The sequence below is a fragment of the Phaseolus vulgaris genome, chromosome 11 (assembly GCF_000499845.2).
Source record: "Phaseolus vulgaris cultivar G19833 chromosome 11, P. vulgaris v2.0, whole genome shotgun sequence".
NCBI lineage: Eukaryota > Viridiplantae > Streptophyta > Magnoliopsida > Fabales > Fabaceae > Phaseolus > Phaseolus vulgaris.
Window position 1 is genome coordinate 11,455,115 of NC_023749.2, and position 11,565 is coordinate 11,466,679.

Here is an 11,565-nt window from a genome sequence, read left to right on the forward strand (position 1 = left end):
GTTTTTGGTTCTTCTCCAATAACATGAAATTTATTTTTGTTTATGGTTTAAACTTCAGACCATCCAATTATCCATGTTATGAAAATTATTAAAATGAGTGTGTGAAATAATTATTAATTCTTTTTAAAGATTATTAGTTTTTTATCAAATTGTTGTTTTATTAAAGACTCATGCCTACCATAATTAATGATGTTCACTCTCAATCTATTCATTAAATCTCAAATTAAATCAATTCCACATAAAAAAAAACTATTCAAATCATTTTCATACTATAAAGATCTATATAGTACAAAATTTGAATCAAAATCAAAAATTAATTTTGTAAGAGACGATCCTTCAATTAATTTTTACTAATATATATATATATATAATCCTTTATAAAGGGTAAAAGATATAGTATTATTCAAGGTGTAATCCAACATAAACATGTGAGAAACTTTATGAACAAATAATTGTCGAGGATATTTACTTAAGAAAAAGTATATTCTTACAGTAAATTTATTTATAATGTTTAATATAATAAACGAGATAAGACAAGGAAATATACAATAAAATAGATCCGATAAAAAAAATAGTGATGTAAAAATTATGTTATATAATACTGCACCTTCATTAAATTTTGACTAAGAAAAAACTTCTATCTTCTTTCCCTCCCGTCTTCTTCAAAAATTTGATTCACATTTGGATACATCAAGCAAAAGAAATAGTGGAAATTTTAAACTATTTAATAGACATTATAATTTTATTAAATAAATTATTAAAATTTTATTATTTTTAGGAATATCGATCAAGTTAAAAAAATATGAAGATATTCACATAAATGTTATTGTAAAACACTTACTTTATTTAAAAGGTTGTAGGAACTTTTGTCTACTTCAAACCATATGGACACGCGCATGCTCTTGAAATGGATACATCATACATACATAACCTAAGTTTTGTAAGAAACATGTGCTTTTATAAAAGATGAAAATGATAGTGATGAAATTATGCTTTCAACCAAAGATTTGACTCCTGTTGATTATTTTATATTCATATTTTACAAATTTATAATCTTCTATCTAGAGTCACACCTTGAATAATCTACCACATTATATTGTTTTTTCTATAAATTCTAAATATTTAAGATTTTAAATGAGGAATGAATTGTATTATATAATTTTTTAAAATTATTTAAGGTTTGGTGACCATTATAATCATTATTAGTCATGATTTAATTTCAAAGTTGGAGATATGTAAACAAAGTTAAAAAAAAAATTTAGTATAATATATCCGAATTTGAGCTTCTTTTTTTCTTTATAAGTGCGCGTATCACATGGAAAATATTGTTGATAATACTTGGAACTATTTTTTACAAAAAATATTTGTATTTGTTATCACTATTGAATAGGTTTTTTAAATTAAAATTACTTAATCATAATTGAAATAAATATCATTGTAAGATATATTAAATTTATTAACCACATTATGATTTATTAAAAGCAACATATTACAATTAACTTGTTATGAAAATTTTGATAGTAGTTTTTGTAGTTCAAAAAGTACAAAATAAGCATAATATTATTAAATTGTACATTATATTAAGTCTTAAACATAGAATGTTCTAAGGATTTCAGAATTTTTAAATACAATCACGATTTGTTACGAGTAAAAGCTGAATTGGTTAGAAAATGAAAGTCTTATCTATTATAAATAGATGCACACATCTCTATCACATTTAAATTGTTTATGTAAATAATAATGTTTTTTATTAAAAATGTTTATATATTATGTATTTTATTTTTGAACAAAAAATATTTATCTGATACAAAGAAAAATTTCAAAATATCAATATTTTAAAATATAAAAAGGACATTAAAAATTAAAAATTGTAAAAGAATATTTTAAAGATCCCTCAAACTTAACCACTGGGGAAAAAAAGGTCAAAAAAATTAAATGCAAGAAATAGGGGTCCCTACGTGGTGGCTGGTGGCTTCGTGGAAGATGGAAAATGGTTAGTCAAACAGCGCACACGTACATAATAAGCACAAACCAGTTCCGTTCGGTTTTCACGATATATCTGTTTTGTTTTTCCCCTTCTTCATGGCTGAAATCAGAAGCTTGGAAACTAAACCAAACCAGTTCTAGTTCAACCCTCCAACCTACCCTCTCTCATCACTCAATTTTCATGTTATATATCATACCCTTTAGTCTTTTCTTTCTACCAAGATCATTGAGAAAGCAAAGAGTGAAGAAAGTGGCACAATCAACATCTTGGTATGGCTCTCATGGCGAGAGGAGAAAGAATCAAAAGGGTGATATTTGGTGATGGAGAAGTGTTATATGAATTGCACAAGCCAAGGTATTGGCGCGCCTCAATTTGAAGACATGGTTAACAGGAAAACCAACCATGTGGTTTTAATTGAGCCGCGTCAATATCTCATCTTGCACTTCTTTCCATCTCCAACCCCTCAAACTCAAATCCTCTCTGGTACGTTCATGGTATTTGTTCAATCTTCATGTTCTTTTCCTTTTTTCTTGATTACACCCTTGTCCTCAATTATTCTCCCTAGTGTTACACATTTATTTCGGTATGCAGTATAAGGTTTGAACCTATATAATAACTTCGTGTAAAATTTTCAATCTGACCACTAGGTCAACCTAGTCGGTTATATATACACATCTGTTTTTTTCCTTGTTCCGTTTGTTTTGTTTCTTATGTGAAGAAGCTTGTTCTCCTCTTGTCTTTGTCTATCCTCACAATCAAACAAATTAATTCTATGTATTTATGCATACACAAAACTAAGCCTTTTTTTTCTCTCTCTTAAGATGATGAAAAGCAGGTAGAGATATATACACATTTTATATAACCATGTGTATAATGCATATATCTGAGTTTAGTTGGCTTGTAGCTATTCCAATACACAGATAATCAAAATAAAGCTAACCAAAGAAGACCCTTTCTCAGCTAGGGAAATTGGAACTAGGGTGAGAGAGATATGAACGAGTTATTTAAACAGAAAGCTTAGTAGGGGTGATTAACAAAGATATTCATCAAGCAGAAGAATTAGGAAACACACTATGGCTATGTTAGGTAGGATGTATAGATACTGATCTTGGTCACAAAATCTCTAGTTTTTCTTGGCCACCAACTTTTCTTCTCCACCTAGATATCGGTACCTTTGATTTGTCTTCTCCTCTCTATAATTGGCCCTGGGAGTAAATCACAAACGACTACCCCACGAGTATTCAAACCTTCTACTTCTTCCATCCACGTTGCTATAGTTTAACAACTATATGATGAAAAATTGACGCATATATAATGCTTATTAACGTCAGCAAGAGTAGGTAAAATTGGCGTATCAGGTCGGCCATCAGAGCTTGCACTATCCATATTCTATTGCATTATCTGTTATACATAAAATAGAGAGAATCCTAGAAATATATATAGGTCCACCCTTGCAAAAGAGTTTATATATATGCACATATAATCCAAATCAGAATTAATAAGTGTTCGCCTAGTCACACACACATATATATCCTCTTTACACAAAATCTTACTGCACTATATGAGCTATGGTTTGGTCCAATTAAAAACAGAAGACTACACATTTCTAACTTGGTTTCATAGCTGGTTAAAAACTGAAAGAGTGTTGTCCTGTACCTTCCACACAGTGAATATAAAACTGGCTGAGACACTGCACACGAATAACTGAGTTAATAGAGCAGAAAAAAGGGTTTTTGACTGTGTAGTTTTTACAGTATGAAGATATACGGAGAATTAATGTGATGTTGTGTAGGTATTCATCTGAAATACTTAATGTTGGGGATGTCCATGCCAGTTATGTGAAACAATAAATATATGCACGTAGAACTATAAATTCTCTGCTATGTTGAGGGGGTGGGGGTTGATAGGGATACGGATGATATTGAAGGGAGAGAAGAATGATGAGAATGATGTTAGGGACTGGTTATAGGGAGAATTAATGAAGGGAATCAAACAACACTTCATGGTTGAGCTATTCACAAAGTTAGCTACTGAACCTCTTCAAAGTGAAAACTCAAGTGGGGCCTCCTCTTTTTTCTTTTCTTTTTTCTTTCTTTCTCTCTTCTTTGTTTTTGCATTAACTCTCATACCATAAGTTGTGTCCCCATATGCATAGCTAGCGGCGGGGCAGGCATTGTGAATTGTGATGTTTCTCCAACAATCCTGTCCTTTTCAGATTCCAATTTACTCATGCAAAATCTCAAAAGGAAAAAAATTGAAAAATGATTAATTAAGGCTTAACTTTATGGTCAACATGGAGGGAAGGGAAGTTCAATCCTGAGAAGAGTAGTTCAATTTCAATCTAGTAGTGGTCCATCATCACTCAATTGCCATACATACATGCAGTTTCAATCACAACTTTCTCTCTTTTTTCTTTTTTTATATCTGCATACAGTACACAGATATATATAAAGAAAAGGGTGTGTGATTTCTTTTCTCTAAATTAAGTTTGACGAACCTGAGGGTTGACCTAATTATATCCCCATAAAAGTAAGAGTTGGGTTTCATAAAAATTAGGTTGGAAATTAAATTAATGTAACCTAATTTGTTTGAAAATGTATTAGCTGTGTGGTGGAGCTGGCCAGTCCACTGATCTTATTTATATACTGAATTTAATGTGTTTTACTTTTTATTCTACTAATGGCTACTTTCTTTTCAGTTTTAATTTCATAACAAATAAGTTAATGATAATAAAAATATTTTAATGCCATTATTTAGAAAGAAAATGAAGATCATAAGTTTCAATTATATAATATATATGTGTGTAAAATTCCAATTTACAACTCTTTAGTGTTAAAAAGGGAGTTAGACTATGTTATTGAGGTATATAGTTGAAATTGTGTAAAATAACAATTTAAAAATTATTTATAAATAATAAAAATTAATTTAAATATTAATAATTTTTTAATTTTTAAAATAGTATTTAATTTAGTGATATGAATTGATAATTCTACTTTAAAAGTGAATATACTTAAAATAACACTGTAATTTAGATTATGTATTGATATCTAGTTTTGGTTTACTTAGTGATGTAAAGTGTATTGATGGTTGAAATAGTTGGTACCTTTTTTTATGTCATATCTAAGCAAAAAATAATGACGTGAGAAGAGCATCATAGGTTCATCACACTTACCACTATCTAATTTCCTTTTTCTTTTGCTCACTCTTTCATTTTACTTGATGCAAGTTCATCATTTGATTACAATCCTGATTTCTCCTACCTTTGTCATTACTCCTAACAAAATCATAATCATAAGGCCCACTAAAGCATATTAATTAGTTTTGGTTTAGACAAAATTAGGGTCATCACTATTTGGTAGCTGCTTTCTTCCTTTTCCAGTTATGGTATTTACAACAGAAAAGAGAGAAAGGAAAAGTCTATGGATAATGGTATATTTTTACTTAGTTAAAAAGTAACACAAAAAGTTAATGTTCAACAAATTATTCAATTATCAAATTTTAATTTTGTTGTTGTTTAACTCTCTTTGCTTTCTTCAATTAGAATTACAACTTTTCATACTTTATGTGAATTTTTGCAAGAGATAATTTTTCTATAAATTTTCATGTAGATTTTTAAAGATTCACAAAGGAAATGCCCCATAAAATATGGGATATTATTCTATATGTGGGGTATTCTATTAGTGGATTCTATTATAACGAGGATAACAAAAATTAGTGATATTTAACTAAGATTTTTATAATTTTTAAGTATTATATAAATTTTGATAGATAATTTTAGAAAGAATTTTTTAGTAGATTTGATGACTTTTTAAATGTATAATTACCACATCCATGATCCATCAAACAATGTCACTCAAATTCTTGATATCTTCCGAGATTTTTTCTTTCCTATCAGTTGTGACATTAATTATGTGCAAATTTAATAACTATATTTGTAAAAGTATTGTTATGATGAATTTGCTATTTAACCAATAGACCCATCTTCAACATTATTTATTAAATAATGTGGATATTAGTTTTGAATATATTACTTAAAATAAATATAAAAAAAACAAGAAAATGTTAATGCATCCAAAGCTAAAGAGGACATTAAGTTAGAACTTATTAACTGCTAAGAGTTTAAAAAAGGAATTAATTTAATTTTTATCAAAACCTTATCATTTATTCATTATTGTTCTCATTGACTCTTTATAAAAAAATTCACAAAATCTATAAAATTATTTCCAATCTTATAAATTTATAAAATCCTTCCAAATCTTTTAAAATCTAATACAAAATCGCAATCAATTTTTTTTTTAAGAAAAATCCTATATGTCAAAGCATTATAGTCTTTTATATTTTTCATGATCTTTTCTATGTATAAAATTCTTCATTTAAAATCCTAAACCCAATCCAACATCTCTAAAGAGTAAAAAAAATATTAAGGATAAAATAGAGTAAAAAATATATGATATTTAAATAAATAGAAAGAGAAATAAAAAGAAGTTAAATAATTTATTTCTGTTTGGTTGGATGTGTAGAAAAAAGAGTGGAAAATAAATAAATGAATTATAAAAGTATTCTTATGCTCATGAAAACAATTTAATTTTAAATGCTTTAATTTTGTTTTTATAATAAATGTGGTTTAAAAGCATGGTCATGATTGTTTAAATCACTCACCCACTAAAAAAAATCATGAAATAGAAACTATCTTTAGAGACAACAAATAATTAGTTACTATAGTAACTAAGTTAGAGACCATTTCAGAGACTAAATTAATTTAGAAAACAATTTTTTTTTTTAGTTTTTCAAATAGTTTCTAATTTAATCACTATAACAACTAATTATTTTTTTCTTTAAAATTGGTTTCTATTTTAGTGATTTTCTTGTAGTAATCTCTACTTTAAGAGTCATGATATTAATTTAGTTTTGATAAGTTTCACTTTGCTACATATTTTAAGATACCAAAATTTTTATAAGAATCCATTTTAATAATAATTTTATTTAAATTTTTTAAGAGAAGAGTTGTTTTTAAGGAAAAAATAATTTTTTATGTATAATTCACGATCTTATTAAATTTTATATTATGTGAGCATGTTCTAATGGGAAGGCCTCCTAATACTTATGTCTTTAACTTAATATTTTAAATATAACTCATAATATTTTGCATTGAATGTTTTGTTTGCAATTATATACCACCCATTAAAATTATTTGACAAAGAATGATAGTATAATAAAGTGGAAATCTAATCATGCCACTAAAGTGGAATATTCTTGTAATTAGAGAAATTGAGATCAGTATAATAACATCTTCAATAATTCTTAAAGAAGAAAAAAATCACATCTCATCTCACTTGAGATTTTGTTTTGCTTTTTATGGTTATTACATCAATGAGTGTAGTGGATGAGAATTCATTCTCACATCCTACCAAGGTACGATTTGATTTATTTCTTATCCTCTGAACCAATCATAAAAATAAAGGTATGATTTGACTGCATTTGTTGTAGTATTTCTTTTATAAAAAATAAATGTAGGATATTTTAAGAATGATTAATCATAGTACACAAGATAAATTATGAGTTTTGTATAACCTTCGAACAAACATATAACAAAAAGAGAGAATCTACCACCTTATCACTTAACATCTGACAAAAAAAACTTCAGTATTCCAAATAATTATTATAAAAAAACCCTTAGTGTTTCAAATAACTATTATACACGAAAGATATTATTTTTTGTATTTAATAGCAGGGAGGGTGGAAACATATAATCTTTTGCATTCTGTCGTTGTGTGCTAAGAGTTGGAACACAACTAAAATATATTTTTTTATTTATTTATTTTTTGTTGATAAAAAAAATAAATAGAGGAAGTAAAAAGTATATGATATAGGTGTGTGGTTATAATGGTAGGCAAGAAGATTGAAGATAAGTGTGTTGAAGGCAAATTGTTTAACCATGAATTGACCAAGCACGGGAGAGGAATGACCCTACTTCAAAATTGTGATAGACATATTTAGCAAAGCAATTCAACACTGATACGCAAGGCATATATATCTATGACAGAGATTGGCAAAACAACAGTATCTATGTATCTTCTTCACCTCTCTTCAAGATCCTTGGTATGTCGGAAAAGCAAGGATAAGATATAATGAACCATTTCATGTTTCGAAATCAATTTCTGGTCATATTTTGATTACCAAACTTTATTTTTATACTCAAGTATCACATCCACGTTCACTCTTATAAATGGGTCCATGTGTTTTCTAGCTCTCTTTGGATAGTAGCAAAATAGTTATTAAATATTTATAATCTTTCTTATATAAATACTAAATAGTTATCCTAATCTATAACAAAATAAGGGTTAAAATATGCTAAGTGCTCCTTTTATATATGTAGAATATTTTTGTCGATCAAAAGAAAAAATGTTTTACTCATTCAAGTTTTTTACGGCTGTTTTTTATTTATTAGTTGGAATAATTATAATCTCCGCAATTTGTTTATTGTAATCAATAATATTTATTTATTCAAATATTTCATTGTTTTTATTTGTATTTTAAGATTTTTATGGAAAAATTAAGAAAAGTCATATATTTTCTTGATCTAGATATAAAAGTTACAACGGTTTCTTTAAAAAATTGTATGGGTATAGTGAAAAAATAATAATTAAAGTTATCTTTAAATTTTAAAATAATAAACAAATACTATTTATTAAATAATATGTTTTTATATATTATATAATGTTTATGGGATAAGGGAATCTCTATAAGGTGGTAGCTTTTTTAGTGTTTGGTTTTCTTCCAAATTTCAAGGACCCCTTCCTTCTCTCTCCATGATTAATAATTAATTAGTTTATCAAACAATATACTTTTGATTTATATTTAAGATTTAGGATTACCTTCTCTCTCCATGGTTAATGATGAATTAGTTTATCAAACAATATACTTTTGATTTATATTTATGATTTAGGGTTTATCAGTAGGGGAAAGATCTTTAAAAGAAAATACAAGATTTAGATTCAAAGGATGATGAGAGTGAGTTAGGCAAGGGAGGGAGGAAAGGAAGCGATTATTAATAGAACAAAGAATAAACAATCACTGTCAATAAACTTTATTGCAACAGAAGGTTCGCCAGAGATGGTTAAAGTAGGAAGACCTGAATACACAATATTTTCATTCGGTTATTAACTATAGAAGAGCAAGAAATGGAATTAATGGGTTGAGGGATAATGGTCATTGGTATGAAGATCAGGGTGTGGTGAAGGAAAAAATTAGAGATTTTTTCATAGCCAAATTTAGTGGATGTGTTTGTCAGTGTGTCAGGCTACATAATACAGATTTCAATAAGATCACAGATGAAGACAATGTCATGTTGGTAAGAAGCATATCTGAAGGGGAAATAAAGGATGTTGTGTGGAGTTGTGATAGTGATAAAAGTCCGGACCTGACGACTTCAACTTTGGGTTAAAGTTTTGCTGGGAAGAGATTAAGACGAATGTCATAAGGGCAGTGCAAGATTTTGAGGAAAGCGAAAGATGGCCAAGGGGGCGAATGTTTCTTTTGTTTCTTTGATACCTAAAGTTGACAATCCACAACTTTTGAATGAATTTAGAACAATATCTTTGGTGGGTTGTTTGTACAATATTATGTCTAAAATATTATCCTTGAGATTGAAGAAGGTTTTGCATAAAGTTATTGATGTTAGACAATCTGCGCTCTTGGAGGCATGGGGTTAATAGATAGTGTCCTAGTGGACAGTGAAGCTCTAAATGAAGTGAAAAGGAGAAAGAGCAATTGTGTTCTTTTCAAGGTTGATTATGAAAAGGCATATGACTCAGTTATCTGGGAGTTTATTTACTACATGAAAGAAAGGTTAGGTTTTTGGCAGGAAATGGATTGGATGGATTAGAGCTTGTCTTGAATCCTCATCTGTGTCTGTGTTATTTAATGAGAGTCCTACTCAGGAATTCAAACCAAAGAAGGGGTTGAGACAAAGAGATCCTTTAGCACCATTTTTATTTCTCATTGTGGCTGAAGGTTTAGTTGTGGTAATAAGGAAGGTTGTTGAGAAAGAGTTGTTAGAGAGCTTGGAGATCGGAGATAAATTGACAGAGGTGAATATGCTCCAGCACACAGATGACACGTTGTTCTTTTGTAAAGCAAACTTTCAAAGTGTATTTATTATTAAGGTTATTCTAAATTGCTTTGAATTAGCATCAAGTTTGAAGGTAAATTTTCAAAAGAGTTGCATTGGAGGGGTGAGGAGCAACTCTCATTCATTACAATTTTTCGCGGCTATCTTGAACTGTGAGGTGATGCAAACTCTGTTTAAGTATTTGGGTATGCTTGTAGGGGGATGTCACAAAAGGAGCAAGTTTTGGGAAGGGGTGGTGAAGAGAGTGAGGAACAGGCTTGGCAGAAGGAAAGACAAGTTTATCTTTATGGCAAGAAGATTATGCTTGATAACATTTGTGTTATTTTTTCTTCCCCTGTTTTATATGTCTTTATATAGAATGTTGGCTATGGTGGCATTGTGAACCTACAAAGGAACTTCTTATGGAAATGGGACTCGGAAGGTAGGAAAATAGTGTGGGCTTCGTGGAAAAAGGTTTGTGAGGCGAAGGAAGAGGGAGGATTAAGAATGTTAGACATAAGACAATTCAATATTGCTCTATTAGGTAAATGGATATGGCGTTAGGGCTATGACAAGAAATGCTTATGGAAAGAGGTGTTGGAATCAAAATACGATGGTTGGAGGGATGTAAGGAATCAAAGGAATAATAGGTGAGATTCACTTTGGTAGAGGGATTTGAAAGAGGTATGGTTTTTCGAGAGTTGGAAAGGCAAGTTTGAGGATAACTTCGCATGGGAAGTTAGGAATGGGAGGGATATAAGATTTTGGGAGGATAAGTGGGTGAGCAATGTGATTTTGAAGGACAAATTTCTGAGACTTTTTTCTATTTGCACTAATAAGGATTCCAGACTTTGGCAAGTAAGGGACAGGGATTATAATCTGGAGTGGTTTTGGAAGATAGGATGAAGAAGGAATTTGCTTAAACAGGAGAAGAATCAGGAGCAACCGTTGCTACATCTTTTGGGAGAGAAAATTTTAAAAGTGGATAACATGGATATTGGGTTTGGAAAGATAGTGCTTCATTTGGGTATACGGTCAATTCTGCATACATGATGCTTAAAGAGGAAACTCAGGGGGTTGAGGTGACCTTGTATCAGAGATTTTGAAGGATAAAGGCCCAACCTTCATCTCACTTCACAACATGGAGGGTCATGGAAGATAAGATAGCGACTGAAGCAAATTTGGAGAGAAGGGGGATAAGTATAGTAAACAACATTTGAAGTATGTGTGGAGAGGAAGAGGAAACAACGTCCCATCTTTTTTGCACTTGTAGAGTTGCTTGGCTCGTGTGGTCTATGTGCTATAAGTGGACGGAGTTGGTGCCGACAAATCATTGGGAACTAAAAAGGAATTTTATAAATTTTAAGTTGAGTGGAATCAATGAAATTCGTAATCAGATTTAGGGTTGTGGGTGGATAGCAGTTGTAGACAAATTGTGGAAGCATAGGAACAAGAAGATTTTTTAAAA

General features: G+C 29.6%; 1 long non-coding RNA gene across 1 annotated transcript; it reads left to right on the forward strand.

Annotated features, from left to right (window-relative positions):
- Positions 1–2,050: 2,050 nt before the first annotated feature.
- LOC137833315 (uncharacterized) lies at positions 2,051–8,173 on the forward strand. The gene is made up of 2 exons (XR_011084695.1): positions 2,051–2,470; positions 7,878–8,173. It is a non-coding gene; the product is annotated as an uncharacterized lncRNA (long non-coding RNA).
- The last annotated feature ends 3,392 nt before the right edge of the window (positions 8,174–11,565 follow it).